General features: G+C 49.8%; 1 protein-coding gene and 1 long non-coding RNA gene across 12 annotated transcripts in view; one reads left to right on the top strand and one right to left on the bottom strand.

Annotated features, from left to right (window-relative positions):
- Window positions 1–3524, top strand: part of FHIT (fragile histidine triad diadenosine triphosphatase) — a 1025256-nt gene extending 1021732 nt beyond the window's left edge. For 8 of the 9 annotated variants that reach the window (XM_045023388.1, XM_045023393.1, XM_045023387.1 and 5 more), the window contains one exon: window positions 1707–3459. The gene's annotated coding sequence lies outside the window, so the exon portion shown is untranslated. Of the gene's footprint in view, window positions 1–1706 lie in introns of all 9 variants that reach the window. The other variant, XM_045023395.1, reaches the window with a different exon arrangement.
- The window catches only part of LOC123374009, a 192121-nt gene that overhangs the window by 114516 nt on the left and 55936 nt on the right, over window positions 1–21669 (bottom strand). For all 3 annotated transcript variants that reach the window (XR_006580973.1, XR_006580974.1, XR_006580975.1), the window contains one exon: window positions 13633–13728. This is a non-coding gene — a long non-coding RNA (uncharacterized LOC123374009). The remainder of the gene's footprint in view (window positions 1–13632; window positions 13729–21669) is intronic.

The following is a 21669-nucleotide window of genomic DNA, read 5'->3' as shown; positions in this document are numbered from 1 at the left end:
GCCCCGACCCCACACCGCCTCCTCCGCCAAGGCCCTGCCCCCGCCCCGCCTCTTCCTCCAAGGCCCCGCTCCTGCACCGCCTCTTCCCCCAAGGCCCCGCCCCCTGCACCGCCTCTTCCTCCAAGGCCCTGCCCCCACACCGCCTCTTCCCCCAAGGCTCCGCCCCTGTACCGCCTCTTCCGCCAAGGCCCCGCCCCCACACCGCCTCTTCCCCCAAGGCCCCGCCCCCACACCGCCTCTTCCGCCAAGGCCCCGCCCCCACACTGCCTCTTCCCCCAAGACCCCGCCCCCCCCACGCCGCCTCTTGCCCCACCAAGACCATGTCCCCTGCTCGCTCCTCTCAACCCCTCCCCGCCAGATCCTTGCACCCGCATGGAGCCGCGCTGACTTCACTAGGCCGTCCCAGGAATGCCGCAGCATGCGGAATCAAGCCTTCTACTGGCACAGAAGGGACTAGGATTGTAAAGTGCGTTTACAGGCAGCTCTCTGCGAGGCTGGATGGCCCAATGGCTAGGGTGGAGGAGTTCTAGGCCAAGCGCTGCCCCTGGCCTACTCTTGGCCAAATCGTTTGGTGCTAGATTGACAAAAGATGCCAAATCTCAGCGTCAGGCCCCCCAACGAGGCACAAAGTCCCCCCTCAGGTGCTCAGCGCTCTGTTGCCGGGTTGGGCTCTGGGGATGAGCTCACACCAAACAGCTGGGGGTTGGGGAGGAGGAGAACATCCCTCATAAACAAAGCTTTTAGTTCCGTGGCTCGTGTACTCAGCTGGAATGCAGAAGAGCCCTGGTTCAAGGCCCCCCAAAGGGGAGAAGGGATTTGAACGGGAGTCTGCCACCACTCATGCGGGTCCTGGCCAAAGGGCTCTGGGCTAGTCTGATGTGGGGTTCCCCCAGCCTCTCCTGGTGAAGCTCTTGCACTGTGAATAAATAATTCTCGGCCCACTGGGCCAGAGAGAGCACGCATGGGACTGACTCTGTACCCAGGTGGTTAGAGCATTCACCCAGGAGACGGATACATTGCTTCAATGACTCTTCTGATAAATAATCCCCCCTGCTCCGATTTAGGCCCCAACTCCCTCGTCTTGGCATCTCCCATAGGCAAGCCCAGACGGGGAGCCCCCTAGCATGCTGGCTTTTGTGAAGTCCATTCTGAAGCACCTCTCTCCCCCCATTCATCGTCTAGGGAGCCTAGACAGATAATCCAGGCTTTGTGCATTGCTGTGATTTTGTATCTACCTAAAAGTAAGGTGTGGTGACACGCAGCATGGCCATGCCTGAGTTCCCTTCCGAATCTCGCCCTTCCTCACTCTGTGGCTTAGTTTCCCTTCGGTAAAATAAACATAATGGCACTAACCTCCTTTGCAAAGTGCTTTGAGATCCACATCTGAAAAGCTCTGTATGACCACAAGGTAATATCACTATTGGCACATGGGCTTGATCTGTATAATATAAATAGATTCCATCCAAATGGAACGTTCAAACGACTTGCTATAACCACTGTACAGTTATGGTTCTCCCCTCCAAATACTAGCTGCTGCCATATGAACTGGAATATGCGCTAGCTGGCTTTAACCCTGAATATTTCATTTTCTCCATCATAATCACTGGTTCCCTTTGCACAGTGCTAATCAGCATCTAGCCAATTAACAATAAACAAACTCATTTTATCTTACTAATACAGATCAAATATGTTATGGCATTTTTCAGGTGAGACAATCTGGAACAAATCCTGGAGCATAAGAAAACCAAAAAAGGGACTCATTCTCCAAGTACTCTATGACACTGGATCTGCAGCTAACCAGCTTAGATGACATTCCACATCCATGAAACACTTTATTGTACCATTGGATAGTGGCGGGGATGAATTTCACCTAAGACGACTGACAGACTGGATTCAACACAACCTTTTGCATAATGGCTCAGATTTTTGAATGATGTACTTGGAAGTGACTCTTTTAAAATTGGCCCCGGGCCTAAACTGAAATTAAATATTAGCAGCAATATTTGTCTGGTGTGTTACATTACATTTATCTGGCTACATTACAAAACATTGGCTCCATGTTGTGCCTAACGATATTCTGTTTGTAATGTATTGTAGTGCAGAAAAATTACATCTTTTAGTACTAGTATGCGTCGCAGCAACCAAAGCTTTGTTATAGCCTGGATACGATAAGCCTGGAGAGTTACCATTTTGCTAGATAAGATTATTGAATAAGAAATGCATAAACTTTCTTAAGATCATACGTTCCTCTCTTACTTTGAATGTGTCGGTACAAAGCTGTAGGGGCTTAAAATAGTGCAATACACTTCAGGGAATTCATCAAAATGTGAAGCTGTTCATGTGCTATGATGTAAGGGTTGTTGCTTGCAACAAAACGTGTTAACTTTGGTTGGTTGTTATTCACTTGTCGTACTCGCTCAGTAATAATGCTCAGCTGCAGAGCTGCTCTGAGGAGCCTCTGCAGGCATTTAGCTATTTACTGCCAGTGCATCACAGAGAATATGTGGCTGAAATGAAGGCAAATGGACGTCTAATATACTGGGAAGAGCCCTGAACAGAAGCACCAGTGGTGGCACTCTTGAACTTTGGGGAAGTTTGGCTCCCGATCCCAACCTGAGTTTGGTAGCTCAGGTCTACAGTTGTCACTAGAAGAAGGCAGCTTTTGTCATCTCTTGCCACACAGTGGTATGTAGGACAACAGTGTTCTTAATGCAGAATGGGAGAGAACGGCAGTAGCTCAGATACTCTGCGGTCGCTGCTTTAAACCACAGCAACCTGTACAGCATCTTTGCAATGGGGTTGACATGGGCCATCAGCTGTGAACATACCTGAACTTCAGAGAAGTTCGGAGTCAGATCTGAATCAGGATTCAGATGCCACCACATTGACCCGACACTACATCAAACAAAATGAAACATGCCAGAAATGTGTAAATAAATAATCCCTCTGGGAGTGTCACAGAAGCACAGTCTGATTTGAGACTTAGTGAAAATGCCCAGGGTCTACACAGTGCTTGGGCCAAAGTACGGCCAGGACCAGGGATAAATTTGGCCCATTGACTTATAAACTCTGCTGAGCAAATACAGAGAGTAACATCAGGAGCAAAACAAAGGCATTTGGCTAGCGTCAGGCTTGGCAGAATTCATTTTTTTATGCGTAAGTATTTTTCCGATTATTATTGATTAAAATTTTCCCAGTTACACAGAATTATGGGGTTTTATGCATTTTTTCAGTATTTATCAATTTAAATTTTCACAGATGCAGGAAATGCTGGGGGAGGAAGCCAGACAGTTATTTAATGACAGGAGAGGTTGAGATTCAAACAGTTAAAACTTTATAACCATCAACATCACATGTCAAACTGTACAAAGTAAATATCCTCAAATCAAATTCTGAAGCAGCATTTCTCTTACTTTGCCTGTCAGTACATTTTGATTATTAGCGATGGAAATATTTGTGTTGGTTTGCGTGTGTACGATGAAATTGACATATAAAGCTAATCCTTCCAAGCCTTGCTCTAGTTATTGCTCTGATACTTTGCAAAAGTAGCTCCAGGACGCCTGTGTTTGCTATCACAGATTTAACATGACAGCAGACATCTTCCACAGACTTTTGAAAAGCCGCAACCATTCTAATGCTATTTTATTTCCAGTCAAAGTAAACAGAAATCCCCTTCTGACAGAGTCTGTACGTTTCAGTCCCTGAACAAGAGTTGAGATACAGAAAAGGAAGGCACACTGGCAAGCCAGAAAAGCTTGGAGACTGAGCACTTTTCAAGAAACCAGCAAATGACCCAGTCTGAAAGGTCCTCCCTTCGTATTTGAATACGTAAAATAGAGCTGGTTCTTCAACGCTAAGGAAGACAATTGCCATTCCATACAGGTAGGTGGCCGTGGAAGACCCTGTGCTTCAATTACATTTGCAAGCTATTTTCAAGCCTTGCATTTGATGGCTTCATATTCAGTATGGAATATTCTCGTATTAAATTTTGTAGCCAGCGATGAAGGCAGGATACCAACCACTTTATATCATGCCTGCCTAGTAGATGACGACTGACCTGCAAGGAACATTTCATTTGTGTTAATGAGGATGCCGTATCAAAGATCTAGTTAAAAAAAATCCTTTTGTGCATTATGTGCAAAACAGCCTCTTGATGCAGTACAGGGTGAGTTGTAAAAAAAAAAACAGGAGTACTTGTGGCACCTTAAAGACTAACAAATTTATTTTAGCATGAGCTTTCGTGAGCTAAAGCTCACTTCTTCGGCTGCTACTCTGAAGGGTGAGTTGTGTTTCCCTCCTGTTTTAAAAAACAGAATTTGCACTAGATGGGGGTATACGTTAAAGAATTAGTGGTGGCTAGGGACAGATTAGAAAAGGAAGCTCAAGTACCTCTGCAGTTATATGGGAAGTAAAAAAGCCCTATTTAAATCTAGGCCTACCATTAGCACCTGGCTCATTCATACACTTCCACAGCCCTAAGGAGGATGGGACTGGGAATACTGGCTTGATGGGACAGACTATAAGGCGTAGCAGGTAGGCTGGGAATCATTAGAAAAGGGACAGATAATAAGACAGAAAATATCATATTGCCTCTATATAAATCCATGGTACACCCACACCTTGAATACTGCATGCAGATGTGGTCGCCCCATCTCAAAAAAGATATATGGGACTTGGAAAAGGTTCAGAAGAGGGCAATAAAAATTATTAGGGGTATGGAATGGCTTCCGTATGAGGAGAGATTAATAAGACTGGGACTTTTCATCTTGGAAAAGAGACGACTAAGGGAAGATATGATAGAGGTCTATAAAATCATGACTGGTGTGGAAAAAGGAAATAAGGAAGTGTTATTTACTCCTCGTAACACAAGAAGTAGGGGTCACCAAATGAAATTAATAGGCAGCAGGTTTAAAACAAAGAAAAGGAAGTATTTCTTCACACAATGCATAGTCAACCTGTGGAACTCCTTGCCAGAGGATGTGGTGAAGGCCAAGACTATAACAGTATTCAAAAGGATAGATCCATCAATGGCTATTAGCCAGGATGGGCAGGGATGGTGTCCCTAGCCTCTGTTTGCCAGAAGCTGGGAATGAGCAATGGGGCATGGATCACTTGATGATTACCTGATCTATTCATTCCCTCTGGGGCACCTGGCATTGGCCACTGTCAGCAGACAGGATACTTGGCTAGATGGACCTTTGGCCTGACCCTGTATGGCCATTCTTATGTTCTTATCAGCACCTCAGCACTTCCGCTGCAGCAGGGGCCAGACCTCTCGTTGGCTTTGATATGGGCTAGTCTCTGTACTCCCTTTCCCTGCTGCTCAGCCACAATCTTACCCATGTTGGCCATCATGGAGTGTCTTCTACTGGTGCCAGTCACTGTAGTGGTTCAGTGCACTGCTTTTCTGGGGAACATGAGAGGGATACAGGGAAACACCATGGTGCAGAGGAACAAATGCAGTCAGGAGGAGCCAGGCAGTCCAGTTCTGCTCTCTTGTCCACTCTAATTTTATGTCATGTAACTCCATTGTTTTCTGTGGGCTTGTTCCTGAATTTCCAGTGGGAGCAAGAGTAGAATCCGGCCCTGTGTTTCCTCCTCTGTGTACCCTGCTATGGAATAAAGCTTGCAGAAGGTGCTCTGACAATGGCTCCTCTGCACCACAGAGCCTGTGGCCGCTAAAACATCCACGCTATTGGAAACACAGAGGTCAAGAGGTGCCAAGTCACCTTCAGAGCTGGTGCCTCCTAGTCACGGACATTTCAGAGCTGAGCAAGAGTCAAGCCACTGCGAACACCCTCAAACGTTGGGCTATTAAAAACCTGGAATTAAATGTTACTGCTTGAAGTGCATTTTTAGCAATTTTTTGCAAACCAGTCCCCCCGCCCAAACATTAATCTGTGCACGGAGTTCTATTTCCTCACACGTTAAAGGACTTGGGTATCTAACTGCACTTTCCACTTGCACCAAAAATGTGCATAAAAAATTCCAGCTATAAAAAAATCTCTGTATTCAAAATGCCAATGCAGGTGTAGACACTGGGTTGGAGCCCATTTGAAATTTTAGCCTAATAATCAACTCATTGGTAGCAGTTTGTTCTGTTGCAAGTCCCTGCAGGAATTGTTAACACCTTGGCACTATTAGCATCTTGCTCTTACTAACAGTTCAGAGAAAAGAGCAGCGGAAAAACCACCTGCTAGAAACGAGCCATAGTAGCAGAGCACTGCAACATTTGTTAACCTTTTATTGACGTCGCAGAATTTGGAGACGTGCCACCTGTCACATCGATCCAAAGCCACTCAGTCTTTGGTCAGTGCTTCGTGATTAAAAGGGAACAAAGAAATGGCCACCTTGGATTGCATTTCTTCCTTTGCAGATGACTTGTGTTATTCTGGAAAACTCATTGTAAAAAAAAATCCTGCCCTACTCCCTGCCCCCTGCCCCCATTCTGGACTTGATCGTAGGGGATTTGGGTGTTATGAACTGATCAGTCCAAGGAAAAAGCACTTGTTTTAATGTGAAGACAGTAACAATGCTGCAGCAGCGCTAAGCAAGGGCGTGCGCCTGCAAAGAGCTGAGCACGGCCTGTTTGTGGCTGCATGGCCTGGATGCCCATTAGGAGCCGAGGATGCCCCGAACCTCAAAGTTTAAAATCAGTGGTAGATGAACAAAGGAGCTGGAGGCGCATTGACACTCAACGTGCCATGGAAAGTCGGGCTTCACTAAAGCAGGCAGTGTCACGCAGTGCTTCCAGCAGGGCCGTGAGCACAGTGAGAGGACGTCTTCACATTCTTTTTTAGCATTAGTCTAGCTGGAGACTGGGGAGTTTAGGTCCCAGCGCCATCTTCTGTTTCTCGGCAGGAGGCCTGTTAACCACCCCCGATCGCTCAGAGGCATGCACAGGTTGCTGGATGCAGGGCCTGGACACGTGCCGTGTGGGATCCGTCTTCGCATAACCGTTTGCAAATCTGCTCATCGTTGCTTGTCACACATCCCCGCTGCTGGGCCTCGCCTGTGAATCGATGTGCTCACATAAGGCGAAGGGCGGATTCTCAGCAATGTTACAGAGGGGGGACCATGACAGCTCAGTTTGGGAGGGCGCCTGGGTTGAATGCAGGAGGTTGGCCTTGTGGCGCAAGCATCTGAGTGTGACTCAGGAAAGCCAAGCTCAGTTCCTGGCACTGCTACAGGTGCCCGCTGTCCTTGGGCCAGTCCTGGAGGCTCAACGGACTGCAGTTCCCGAGCTGTAAGCGGAGGATGATAGCAATGATCTACCACACACGGCTGCTGAGAGGCTAAACTTTGCCAAGGAGGCGGCGCTCTGTCACAGAGGGGTCAGAACGTATCAAAATAGTTCAACTACCGAGAAAAAAAATAAATCAGTTCATCAAACAGTATCAGGTAGATGCCTCTGTAACCGCCCTCCACCTCTCTTCTGCTGCTACTCACCGTGCATGGCAGCTGCCGCTGGCTTAGCCTGTGAGCAGAGCTCAAGCAGCCCTGGCCTGAAAACAGAATTTCCTTCCCAGGAAAAAATGTCAAGTGTGCTGTTTCAGCCCGGCTCAGCATGAACTATTTTTCAAAAACCCAAACTCAAGTTTTTCCACAGGAAGGAAAATCCAGATCTGTTCATTTCAGGGGGACCTCAATGGAGCTCAGATTCCTGGTAGCCAACTTCCCGGGCTTTCCACCAGACAGGCAGGGAAATGGGAGCTAGCCGGGTGGCCTGCTGGGGCGAGGCCTGCCAGTAGGGTGACCAGACAGCAAGTGTGAAAAATCAGGACATCTGGTCACCCTACCTGCCAGCCAGGCTGCTGGGGAACCTGCTGGGAGCAGAGCTGTCCCCCTGGGGAGCTGAGGAGCCGTGCAGTCTGCCAGGCAGATATCCCCTTACCAGCCTCCTGGCCTGGTTTCCTTTGAATGTTTCCACAGAAGCAACACGTTCTAGCAGAACGTTCTGGTTCCTTCAGACGGTTTGCCCAGCTCCACTCATTAGCTGGCTGAAGACTGCAGCATTGGTGGTTTGCCATGCACACGTGAAAGTACCTGAAGACCACTTTTCCTTCCGTAAAAGGAAAACCCCAAAGCACAGCCTGCCTGTCACCCAGGGATAAAAATGCCCCACAAACCAAAAAGGAAACACTGCCTGTTGCATCTCTCTGTGGACTAGGGTTGCCAACTCTGACTGAAGCTATTCCAGGAGATTTTTTTTCCCCCAACATGATGTAATGTCATTTTCTTAAAATATCCTATTAAAATTTCCCAGATTGCTTTCAGTAATCACCAGGAGATGGATGCCGATTCCGGGACACTCCAGGCCAATCCTGGAGGGTTGGCAACCCTATTGTGGACACACTTACCCACAGGACCAAGCAGAGTTCACACTCCCGAGGGGGTAGATTTGAGAGCAGGCAAGCGCTGGAATTTGCCTCAGGGATAAATCTGGGGTGTGAGTGGCAAAGAGACCTGCTGACTGGCCAAAGGCCGAGGGAGGCCGTTGGCCGGCCACTGAACAAGGACGGTCGAGAATGTTGTTTCTCCTGTTTCCTTCACGAGGGAACCGTCGTATTTCTTTAATCACCCATCTGTCGCCACGGTTTAATTCAGTTCACGCCGCAATGGGGCCTACCGCAGAAGTGAAGAGAAGCCATTCAGTTCTCAAGCGCCTGACTACAGCTGCTCGCCGATTCCTGCTGTGAGGCAGGAAACAAGTTACACCCACAACCAACGGAGCAAGCGGTAATGCAGAGTTGGGGCTCATCCCCATGTCATGAAACGCTTCCTTGGTAAGCCCTCAGCACTGGGGCAGCTGTGTCTCTGGGCCGTTGCTGTGATGGAGGCACTAATGTTTCTAACCTGAACAGACCCAAAGTCCTGAATGAAAGCAAGGTTGACCTGATTCCACCCCCCGCCTAGGAGCCTAGCTACTGTTGGGCGTCACTTGGCTCTGTTGCGCCCATGACTTCCTTCCAGCTGGCTAACCCTGTCCCTCGGTGCTAAGGCTTTTGACATTGTATCTCCATAATGACTGCCAGATTCCTGGCTAGCCAACTTCCCGGGCTGGCCACCAGACAGAGCAACTCCCCATTTAGCCACTCCTTCACTCTGCTCCCATAAACAGCCGACCCTGTCCTTTCTGCCTGCATCAGCCTCTCGTTTCTCCAGCTGGGTTCCAGGAGAGCCACTGGAAGGTACCCTTAGAGCATTGAGCCATCTGTCAAAAGCCCGGCCAGGTCTCGCTCCTCCTGTGGACCATGTTATGCCGTGGCAGGACCGTCTGCGGGAGTGTGACATAGCTCCTTAGCCCAGAGTATTGTGCCGGCTTGCAATGGAGAGGGGTGAACACCCAGCTTTATGTAAGGAGCCTATTCAGGAATATTGAGTGTACTTCAAATTGTCTGTTTAAAACAAGGAGCACGTGCACATATATATGTAGGTGTGTGTGCAGCTATACACCTGTGGGAGGGAGCGCGGGGTGTGGGAGAGGGTGCAGTGTGCAGGAGGGGGCTCAGGGCCGGGGGTTGGGTGCAGGAGGGGTGCGGAGTGTGGCAGGGGATCAGGGCAGGGGCTTGGGGGTTCAGGGTGTGGGCTCCAGCCCCAGTGCTGCTTACCTCGAGCGGCTCCGGGGTGGCAGCGGTGCGCAGTGGGGCTAAGGCAGGCTCCTTGCCTGCCCCGGCCCCATGCTGCTCCCGGAAGTGGCCAGTGTGTCCGGCAGTGGCTCCTTGGGGTGGGCTGGGGCAAGCAGCTCTGCTGGATGCTGCCCTTGCTTGTGGGTACCACCCCCGAAGCTCCCATTGGCCGCGATTCCCTGTTCCCAGCCAATGGGAGCTCTGGGGGGCGGTGCCTGCAGGCGAGGGCAGTGCACGGAGCTCTCTGCCCCCTCCCCCAGGGCTGCAGGGACTTGGTGCCAGCTGCTTCCAGGAGCGGCGCAGGGCCGGGGCAGGCAGGGAGCTGCACCATGGGGCTGGCAATCCCGCGGGCCGGATTGAAAGCCCTGATGGGCCGGATCCAGCCCGCGGGCTGTAGTTTGCCCCCCCCTGGTCTATGTCAAGAGGGTAGGGGAAGGCATCACAGAACAGAACACTGCTCCTGAGTCGCACATTCAGCTTCATTTGGCAAATTTCAAAGATATATTTTTAAACAAACAAGATAAATACCCCCAATGTGTTTAAATAATGCTCAGGCTGTTCCAAAGCTGAGAAAGGTCAGAGACTTCAGAATAAAACCTGGGCTTAAGTCTTTAACACACAGCGCACTGTTCTTCCCCCACATTGGAATATATTAAAGGAAGAATATAGGAGCCTTAATTGTGAATGCGTTGGCTTTTGTCATTCCCATCACAACATTAGCAGTATTCCCACATAATTTTGTGTATTTAATTTTACAATAGGCTGTGCCATTACGCATTGCCTGTAAATATTTGATCACTGCAGCTCCTCTAGGATTATCTTATCAAGAGTGCAGATATTAAAATAGAAATCTTGTCATAACACTGCTTTTATATTTTCACTTGGAGATTTGATTGACGGAAAATGAACTGCCTGGACTAGATCTAACGTGTCTTTTCACTGAGAGCTCTAATGCCAGAGGCTACAGAAAAAAGGTAGAGAGTCATCAGAAACAAATGCGTTGTTGGAGTTATGTTGCTTTTGTACTGCAGATTAGTAATGTGAATCTAGTAGGGGTCTCTTTCCAAGTGTAAAACAGAGATGGTCTTTTTGTATCTCATGCCATCTCTTCCCAGCCTTAAAAAAAAACGTCTTCCCAGGTCTTCATGCAGTTTAATATCAGACGCTGCTTCACCAGCAGCTTAGAGACCTGAACTGAAGTTTTGCAATAGTAAGCACTTGACTTATGTAACCTACGAAATTTCTTTTTGGCAATAAAATGGATTGCGAGCTAGGACTGAATGTTCCTGCCTAGCCTGGAATATCAAGCCACTATAGACAAGTCAAGGTTTCGATTTATGGCCAGTTAAGGACACACTGGTAATGCTGTTTTAATGTTGCGAAATTGCTGTGAAATTGTCATGTGTCTAAAGAGCATGGTGGTCCAGATCTATGGCTGGTCCCTGAAGCTTACTTAGCTCTTGCACCAGCATAAATCAGCAGGAGTAAGGACTAGAATGCCAATTCAGGAACGCACAAGCTAACTCCAATCAGATGCTTCAGTTCCATGAAAGGCAAGTTATTTAAGTAAGGGCCTTTCTGAGGGGGTGTTTCGGGATTTGGCTCTGGGAGGGATCATCACCACTTTGGGCTGGTTAACTAGGTTCGCAATCCTGCAGTTCCCCTCCAGGTGCCCAATACAGCCCTGCAGCCCCTGACTGCCGGCATTGAGAGTGACTTTAGCGGTGGCCTGTCAGTGGGCATGAGAGGTCGGCTTGTTCCCCCAGCAATGGCAAACTCTGGCCACCAGCGTTGAATCACTGAGGCTTTGTGATGCAGTAGCAAAGTGCCACCAGGGGGGTTGGAACAATTTTTATAGTGGGGGGGGGGCTGTGAGCCATTGAACCAAACTGTAAACCCTGGATATGATGGAAACCACTTCAAGCCAAGGGGTGCTGCAGCACCCCCCTGCACCCCTTGTTCCAGCACCTATGGGTGCCACTGCAGAATTTCTAAGGATGTTGGAGAAGCCCTGTGAGAGCGCAACCTGGAGCCGCTCGTTAGCCAGAGCAGGGCTCTCATTTGGCCTTCCAGCATGAACTGTGGCCGTACAGAAGGAAAAAATTGGACTCTCAGCAGACTAGCTCAGCGGCATGGAAGGGATTTACATGCGTAACTCGGGGGTTCCTTCTATGCATTCCCTGGGCGATGAGGAGCAAATAGATTGTGCCAACATTTCACTTACAGGAAAGGTCAAAAGCTGTAGTTCTGTTAAACAAGCTCAATATATTCAATTAAAATGTACTGGCATTTGCACCAGCTCCTCACGGTCTTTGCGGTAGTTGTAATTAAACTGAACCTTATTGATGAAGGGAAATTTTTTAAGATGTGCTTCGATATTATGGTCTAGCGGACTGAGCCTGGGCCTGGAGGCCAGGATTTCCCAAGTCTAATTCTAGTTCCGACACTGACTCACTGTGTGACCTTGCATGAGTCACTTAACCTCTCTGTCTCTCAGCTTCCCTGCCTCTAACGGGAGAATAACAACACTGACTTACCTGTTGGGGTGTTGGAGACAGGATTAGCATGCGCAGTGCTTTGAAGGCATGTAGCCCCATGACATTGCCACATATAATTAGTATGTATTATTGTCTTATTAACTACAGTGACTTCCATCAGACGCTAGTTAAAGATTGCCAAGGCTACGCAGTCTCCTAACCACAAGAACTTCCTCCCTCTCCAATGCAAAGTCACTTGGGGCCAGATTTTTAAAGATCTTTCGGTGACTAAAGACCTATAAACATCAGGGCCTTAATCTCTGTGCAGCAGTTCCCTGTCCGTCATAGACGGCTAATGCTCCTTTCCTCCACCTTCATCTGTTTAGGTCGGCTTGGTCAGCTCTTTGGAGCAGAGGCGGTCTCCTAGTCTCTGTGTGTGCAGCATTTAGCACAGTGAAGCCTCAATAATGTGCTCCCTTGGCTACAGAGCAAAGCTGCTTTCTGAATACGCTGACGTGCTGAGCAACAACAGGGAATCCACGTGTTACGTCCATGGCAACGGCGTGTGCTTCCAGCTGCACTGTGCACGCACGGGGATGATGGCAGTCAGCGGGCAAGGCAGACACTGCCATGAAAAGGAGGTTAAGCAGTTACAGGATAATAGGAGTAGCTTGCTCCAGCTATCGAGTTCATCTTGTTCTCCTAGAAGCCTGGCACATACGTGTGCCATTGACCATATTTAGTGACAGGTGAAATCTCTGCAGCCTTTGCCATCTGATGGTTGATTCTATCCATGTAAATATATGGCCCTGGCACTGTAGTATCTGAGTATCCTCCCTCCAATGCCCCGAGAGCAGCAAAGCGTGCTTACCCCCATTAGCCACACAGGCACACTGAGGCACAAGGAAGATGAAGTGACTTAGCCAAGGTCACAGCAAGGGTCAGTGGCTGACCCAGGACTTGGTCCCAGATCTACTGAGTCCCAGTCTGGTGCCCCTATCCTTCCCTCTGCTGCTTGGTGGCCTTTTGGCAACAAGTCAGTGGGCTCAGTCTAGTTCCTAGTGGAGACGCGTTCACATCACATTAGACCCTAGTGTGACTGGCACCAATTTCCACCTGTGTTGACAGCAGCAGCCAAAAGGCAGTGGGCTGACTGGAGAGCCTCATATAATCCCAAGACATGGCCTCTCTAAAACAGGCACATGGATGGTGCGGTGGGAGGGCTGGCCCGGCTCTGTCTGCTGTGCCGACAGGAAGCAGTGGGTAATGAATTGCACCGGACAATTTTTACAAGCAATATATTCACTTTCAAAAAAATATGCTCACAACTGCAGGGATTAAAGCGCAATCTCTCCAGTGAGGAGTTCTTCAAGGGTTAGCCACCAAACGACCGATGTTCCCTGGGAAATACTCAGCTAAAAGCCAAGCACACAGCTTAGAAAATTTTCTCCCGCAAGCCTGGAATGCAGACGAGGCCTAACAAAAGAGAGCCGCTCAAATTATAGAAAGGAAATAAAAATAATTACCTGAGCCAAAGTAACTCTTCTAATTACGTACACAGCAAAACGATGTTGATGGGAAGCGTTGATACTCTTAGGGCTGATAGCAGGGAAATTGAGATCCTAGAAAATAACACATATTGAAGCATTACTAGTTTTGTGCGGAAGAAGAGGGTGGAGTCAGAAATCAGGTGTGAAGAGAGATGGGTGGCAAGGAATTGGAGGGAGCATGTGTAAAACCCCAAATGCTTGTTTTCAGGGGTCTCGCCGGCAGCCGCTGAACAAAAGGGCCTTTACAGAAGGGTCGCTAATAGGAAGCCACTGGCACTAGCACCATTCTTGTCTTTTGTAACTTTTCAGGGCAGAGGGGAGCTCGCTCATGCCTGATTAAATCCAGCATAATTAGAGAGGCAAGTTTAGGCTCCTCTCCTTCCCTTTCTCTCTCCTTAATATTTGGCATTTCCCCATGGAGGTGTAAAACAAACCATTCATTTGTATGGTAATAACATTGCTAGTGGACAGCCAATGATTGCCCTCTAGTGGCTAGACCCAGAACAGCTCAGCTGTGTCTTAGACCCTGTACTGCTAAAAAGACGAGCTCTAGCTAGGAGTTCCAGGCCTGCTAGTGCTGTAAAGGTCTGAATGGTCCCACTGTCGCTGCACAGGGACACCCAGGAACTCTCAGGTGACCAAGGATTTTACAAAGTCAGAGACATGCAAAGAACAGGAGAAAAATCTACACAGAAAACATAAAACCAATATCAGATAAACTAATATGCAAATGTTACCCAGCAGCGACCTCAATAACTGCATGAGAGTGTAAACTTCACACTGGCTTCACATTGACACAGATGTTTGTGTCTCGGGTAAACGGGGCTTTCCAGCTGTCATGCCGAGTCTCAGACCATCTCTCCAAGGTGGCTATTTCCATACGGCAGAGATCGGTGTGCTGAAAGACGTCACCATGGAGGATTTATGAAGCATATAGCCAGGGGCGGCTCCAGGCCCCAGCATGCCAAGCGCGTGCTTCGGGCAGCATGCCGCGGGGGGGTGCTCTGCCAGTCGCCTGCAGGGCAGCAGGTGGCTCCGGTGGACCTCCCGCAGGCGTGCCTGCGGAGGGTCCGCTGGTCCAGCGACTTCGGTGGAGCATCAGCAGGCGTGCCTGCGGGAGGTCCACCGGAGCCGCAGGACCGGCGACCGGCAGAGAGCCCCCCGCGCCGTGCCGCTGTGCTTGGGGCGGCGAAATGGCTAGAGCCGCCCCTGCATATAGCTCAAACCCCCAAGTGCTTGTTGAGCAGAGCAGTGGCTAAAACCTGCTTCCTACAGTAGGTGAGCATGTACTGTCTGCATGCTCGTCTGAACGTGTGCTTCAAGGCTCGGCCCAACGTTGTGAGCCAATGTCTGAGAAAATGTCAGTGCAATAATGGACAAGGAAACAATCTCTTAGCCAAAACACTCCTCGGTGCCTGCGGCAGAGGGAAAAATCACCTGATCCTCCCTCCCCCTGCCCCAGCAACTGGGTCAAAGCTTGGCAGGCTTCCTGGAGCAGCAGACATGGGCCCTGAGTGTTCTGTGTCTACACATGCTTCAGAATTGGCGCCTTTTAGTTCAGGTTCAGGAACCACCCGCCAACAAAACCACAGATGAAAATTAAAGTTTCCATGAGCACATACTCCCTCCGTGTGCATGTGTGTCTCCTTTGTAATGAGCCTCACTGTTCTGCAGACAACACGGCTGCTGTTGCCACAGGTAGCAGAGGCCTTAGAAATGGAAGGGCACAGTACAGCAGAGGCAATGAAAAGGCAGACGAATTTGAAGCTAAGTATGCCACAATGCGCACCAGGTTAGTCTCCAACCAAAGCAAAACAATCAGCTGCTGGAGTATAACTTACAGGAGAGGAAAAAACATCTAGGCTCAACCAAGAGCATAGGGGGTTTGGGGCTGGATTTTATTGGAAACATGAGTTGCTGGTGGCAGCTTTGCCACCTCCCTAAGTGTAGAAATGCAAATCTTTTTGCCTCGTTTGCAAACTGGTGCTAAATGGAGTATTTAGGAAGAACGGCTTCATGCATTATTTTGCAATAAAATAGGTACTAGTTCTCTTGTGCTGAACAATGGGCATTTGTCCTAGCAGGACAGATGGCCCCGTCCCTGGAACCTCCTATTTTTACACAGCCCAGGTAAAGGCCAGAAACAATTACGGTTCCTGCGTTCAGGGGAGCTCAGGAGCTGCTCCCTCCGGATGCTTATGGAAAGTGTAGTCATGAGTTGCCCAGCGAGCTTGCCAGGGGGCAGAGTGTGACAGGTAACGGCATCTTAAGGGAGTAGGAGGAGGGATTGTACCAAGGTTTCGCTCCAATTTCTCTTGGTATTTATCTGGCCGCCATGACACCTCACCAATTTTAATGTATTTACCCTCACAGCACTCCTAGGAGGCAGGGACGTAACTGAGGCCTAGAGACATTCAATGACTTGTCCAAGTCTGTGTTAAAACAGAGACTGGATTCGGGGCCTCTTGAAGCCTACTGCCCATCCTTCCCCGGACTTCAGCTGTCCTCTGGGCCACTCCCTAAACGCCACAACTTGGCCCGGTGCTGCTAACCCTTTGTGACCAGCTGTTAGTGCCCAACCACCGTTTTGCCCTGGAAAAATCCTCCGATTCTCTGGATCTAAGGAATCTCCAGTGGCCTTTTGAGTCTAGCCATTTTAACTCTGCTCCCTAAAGACCTATTAAATTAATAAAAAGAGCCTGGAAATAGCAGCAGCGTTGCTCCCTGGCCAAAGAACAATTGATTTCTGCGTGTGCTAATGATAGCCGGAGCAAGGTTTAGATATAAAAACGCTCTCCCTACACTTCAACAGCGCTTGGACTGCCAGCTCCTGGGGAGGCCTGGAGGTTAGCAGATGAGCTCTCCAAAGTTATTTGGCAGGAGTGTAGTGAAAACTCTATTTCACAACTGCGCTCCTTTAAGCAGACACGTTTTAATAAAACACGTCTTGTGCAAGTCAGCGCCGAGTGGAGCAGCGAGACAGAGATGAGCCCGCACAGCTTTGGTAATGAACGGTAAGAAAAACACAGGCCTACAGCTTTACAGGTGACGCACGTGTACCGCTGGCACTGTTACTCCCGGTAGTGCTTTGAGTGTGTCTCTCTGGGGGCGCATGGGCGCCTCTCGAGCCCTTGGGTGGCGATTCCTAGCTGGCAGTCACTGGTCGGCCCATGCACACGCTCTGAGCTGCCTCATGGCACATACTGAGGGTGAACCCTCAGTTCCTTCACTACTCACTAGGAATCCCCACAGGAGCCGGGAAGGAGAGCAGGACACAGCGTGAAGCACTACTGTCACGTTTCCTTTCCCTTCGAGTGGCAGCTCCGCGGGTGCGCTGCGCCACCTGCCTGCTGAGCGCGAGCCCTCAGGGGGTGGGTGGGAACAGGAGCTGGGACCGCAGAGCCAAGCGCCGCAGCAGACCTGACCGCGGGGAGGCAGGCATAACGCGCTGCAAAACGTATGGCTTGACGAGCAGGTGGCAGCGCGACCTCTCTCCAGCCCTGGCATGTTCTTCAAAACTGCAGGAAGCGTGGCCAGCGACGGGGTTGGAAACGCTCTGTGCTAACACTGGCAAACTAACTCGGGAGCAAAAGACAGAGCCGAGGCCTCGTATGCAGACAGCGGCCACGCTAGGGTCCATCTTGGGCTGAGGTGGGAACGAAGGCCCTGAGGGCAGCTCAGCCCTGTAGATCACTGGTGTCTGCCGGGAAGAGGCACAGGGCGTGTGCGTGGCCTGAACGGAGCTGGCTAGCTAGAAATCTCCACTCCGGGGCTCGAGAGGCGCCCGCACCCCTGAAGGGGCACCCCCCCATAGGGACACGACTCAAAGAACTAGCGCCTCCATTCTCGACGTTTCTGCATAGCCCCGAGAAGTCTCTAATCGGAGGCCTAGCTACAGGGTGCACTGGTGGGTTGGACGTTTCTCCCAGAAGTGTTTGGCTTGACCCGCTGGGCCCTGCTTCCCTGTGACAGGCTGGCACTGCGCTGCAGCCATTCCATGCTCAGGGCCAAATCGTAAGTGGAGGAGGGAAACCTATGGAGAAAGTCACTGGGAGCCATGCTGGGCACGGAGACATTGCTCCCCACCATGTGCCACCAACAGGGCCAGCTCGAGGCACCAGCCAACCAAGCACGTGCTTGGGGGGGGGGGCGGCACAATTTCAGGGGCGGCACGCCGGACACTTCGGCACTTGCGGTCCTGGAGTGTTTGTTTTTTTCCTGCTTGGGGTGGCAAAACACCCGAGAGCCGGGCCTGGCCACGAAGCAGCACTCCACCCCTGGCTCCCTGAACGCGTGAATCGCAGCAAGCGGCGCAGCTGCCAATGGTTGTCTGTTGAAAGGAGTGATTTGGGTGACATCGTTTTCCTTCTGGCCACCCAAACGCAGGCACAAAGCTGGCGAGGAGCCAGCCGTTCACTCGGCTCCTCGGTGAGCACTGGCGTCAGATGAATTTTTCAGGACCAGCCTTAAGAGCCACTGGCCATGATGCCAATATACCCGCCCGAGACTGAGCAGCTGGTGTGTACTTGTACTCATGGGGAAGAGCTGCTGTATGGTGCTGCTTTTCTCTGGCGCATGCTGGGCTCTTTAAAATACCTCTAAAGCTACTGGCATCCCCTTCCTCTCCTGACAGGTGCACGCGCGCCTGCCCAGGCTGCCATATTTTCTTACAAGCAGATTAGCCAGTCAAATGTTCTGGCCCCTCTTGCCGAACGCCATGAACAGCCGGGTGTGCGCACATGGCTCGTGTGGCACTGGGGCACGCTGCCATTTCTCGCTTTCTTCACTAAGGGCAGCCCAGTGACAGATGGGAGACGTGACCAGCAAAGCGCCAGCCTGGGGCTGACAAGCTAACTGACATTCCCAAGGTTTTAAAGACAATTTTATATTTGGCTGACGCTTCCTAAAGGATGCTACCTTTTGGGGGGATTCTCTCGCTCCCATAATAAAATCATTTCCAAACAAGATGCGAAGGCAAAATGTGAACGTAATCTGCCCCCGCGCCCCGGGGCTAAAATGTGCCTAGCCATCTTTTCCATAGCTAAACGCTGTCAACTCGCCCGGGGTCTCGCCGGCTCTAAAAGACTGGGGGGGGGGGCAGCTGTAACTGCTACAGCCAAGCACTGCTTTGGCCAATGAGTGCTGCAAACAGAACAAGGCCAAGCAGCGACGTGGTGTGTCAGTGACTGGGGCCTGTCAGAGCCAGACATTGGCCAAGATGCCCAGGGCAGCAGACCCCCCTGGAGCCCAATCTGCCAGCCCTGCTAACATCCACTTCCAGCCTCGCTACCCAGCCAGGTCGAGCCTGACGCGTCCCTGGTACTGACATAAGCGCTAGGGCGAGAGGGGAAACACGAGAGACGACTGTTAACCAGTCCAAAGCTTTCAGCCCATTTTAGGCCCACTCTTTTGTGCACTGGTTTAACCCACCATGAATCTACAATAGGTGCCCAGATCAGCCAGGAGCCAGCGTCCATTTAACTAGTTCCCCCCTTGTGGGGTTTTTATCTGGTAGCTGGTGTTCCTAGGGTGACCAGATGTCCTGATTTTATAGGGACGGTCCCGATTTTTGGGTCTTTTTCTTATATAGACTCCTATTACCCCCCACCCCCATCCCGATTTTTCACATTTGCTGTCTGGTCACCCTAGGTGTTCCCCACCAATCTAAATAGGTGCCATATTTAGAGAGCAGAGGTGCAGGCTCATCCTGGGACAGCTACCAGATGACTATAGCGTGACCGTCACGCCGCAGGGTCCCTGTTTTAATGGTGCAGGCAGTTGGCACGGTGGTTTGCTGGCGGAGCGCAAGGATTCAGTAGGGAATCCCAGGACCAAGGGTGCAGTGAGCATGCGACCCACACGGACTCCCTAACCTGGGTAAAACTCACCCTACGGCAGGGGCGCTGCACCCCCTACACCCCAGGCTGCAGTTTGGCTCCCATTGAACTCAGTGAGGAAAAGACCGGGCCCTGCACAGGCGCTCTCTGCACTGGGCTGAAATGCACCTGAAATGCCTACTGTGGAAAGCATCTGTCGAGTGGCGCTAAATGTGAAGCCAAAGGGTAGTGAGAGATTACCTGGCTTTACAGGACTCAGACATTTGTCTGATCTCTGACCCCTGTCATGGAAACAGCAGTCCCCAGAGGCCGGATCTCTCTGCTAATAAAAAGCCCTTGAACAACAAAGCCGTCTCTGGTCTCCTGTAACTGGCTGATTAGAGGTGACAAACCACAACCTAGCATTTGATTTTTGTCACTCCCTCTTTTGACGCACCCCCCTCCTTTAACAAACATAGCATTACACAATTGTCTGCGGAACTATTTGTCTTCCCCATATACATCATGGCAAACTGCCTCAAGTCCCCCCAGTTATCCCAGATCTGAGCCCACTGACAAACATTTCCTCCACTGGCTAAGGCGGATTGAGCCAGATAACGGTTTTGCATGCATGCCACAATGAGCACAAGCAAGTAGCACTTTGCACGCGTCTCATTTAGCAACAGTTCTGGCTGCCTAATGCTTCCATGCAATGCCTTCTTCACAGCCATCCTTAACGAGCATGGCAGCCCCACTTTTAGCCTTATGTAGAAAAGCTTAATTCTCTGGTTCCAGATCAATAGCGAAATTCTTAATAGACATACATCAGGTACAATTAAAATTGTGCCGATGACACAGTCTGTGCCTCAAGGCAGTGCAGGGAATATTAAGACCCAATAATTAATATTAAGTTAATGCTTTTTGTGCAGGGTAATACTGCAGCACAGAGACCAGTAGATGAGTATTTGCAGCGCTGCAAGCTATTATCTAAACCCAACTTTCAGAGTTATAAAAACTGCATATTTGTTAGCAATGGCATGACAAATCTGTGGTTATTAGAGCCACTCTACCAAGACTAGAAAAATCCTAACTAAACTGCAATAGGTCAATGCTTTGCCAGAAATATCAGCTGAATCAGGAGGTTGAGGTTTCATCTCATTGGAACATTACTCATTATATGCACAAGAGAGCTCTACATCAGCAGAAAGCTGTGCATTATTTAGAGCGGCTCCCAGCTAGGAACGGCACATGTTTCACTAACTTCCACTCATTGGAACGTCAGTCTTTGTATAGTTATTACTCTTCTGCGCTTTGAACCAGCAAAGCAGAAGCGTGAGACTGATTTTGTCCTGTAATGCTATGGGGGGTCAGCACAATCTTTCCCGAACAAAACACTGCAATCAACGGAACGGCTCAGCAGCGAGTACTTTGCTAAATAAGTGATATTTGACACTAGTCATGAATTGGCTGCAATAGAGAGCAGTAATATTTTCCACCTACTTCTGACTCTCATGGTTGGAAAAGTGGTCTTATAAATGAGGGAACTTGATGGCTATGTTAAATGGTGATCAGTACTATCAGCTTTGTGCTAAAGAGCAAAATACTTACAATCAGAACTCAGGAAGAGACGTAACATCCTCACCAACAACTGAATAACGTCCCAGTGAGAAAAAAGCCCCAAAGAGAGTAATAAGAGCCCTAATTTTGCCTAACTTTTCAGCCAGAACTAGTGTATGACAGGAGAAATGTGGCCTTAGTGAGCGGGTCAAATGGTATTTACGAAGAGCCGCATGTCCTTTCCGATGCGGCTGACGCTGGCCAACCACTGCTAATCAGCCAGCGGCCACACCATTTTTTTTACACCTCCCTCCCACAGTCACTTTTTACCTTTGTGTCTTTGGTAGCGTGGCTGGCTCGTTACGCACGTGACTTAGTCATAGAGGGTAACATTTTCAACAGCCACTTTGAGACCCAGGAGGCTAGATCACCCACAGGGCCGCTGAACTGCTTTTGACATTTTTACCTGTATAGGTAACTGCTGAAAGCTGCCTCAGCAGATCTTCTGCAAGCTAAATATTGTACCTCAAGCTGGTACAGAAAAGTTTTAATCATGTGTAAAGAGAAAAACACCCCACCCTGCCAATGGCACTGTGTAACGAGTCCCTGACTGAAGGCAGTGGGCTTGATTTGCCTCTTA

Source organism: Mauremys mutica, chromosome 7, assembly GCF_020497125.1.
Source record: "Mauremys mutica isolate MM-2020 ecotype Southern chromosome 7, ASM2049712v1, whole genome shotgun sequence".
Lineage (NCBI taxonomy): Eukaryota > Metazoa > Chordata > Testudines > Geoemydidae > Mauremys > Mauremys mutica.
This window is presented reverse-complemented; position numbering and strand designations above follow the sequence as displayed.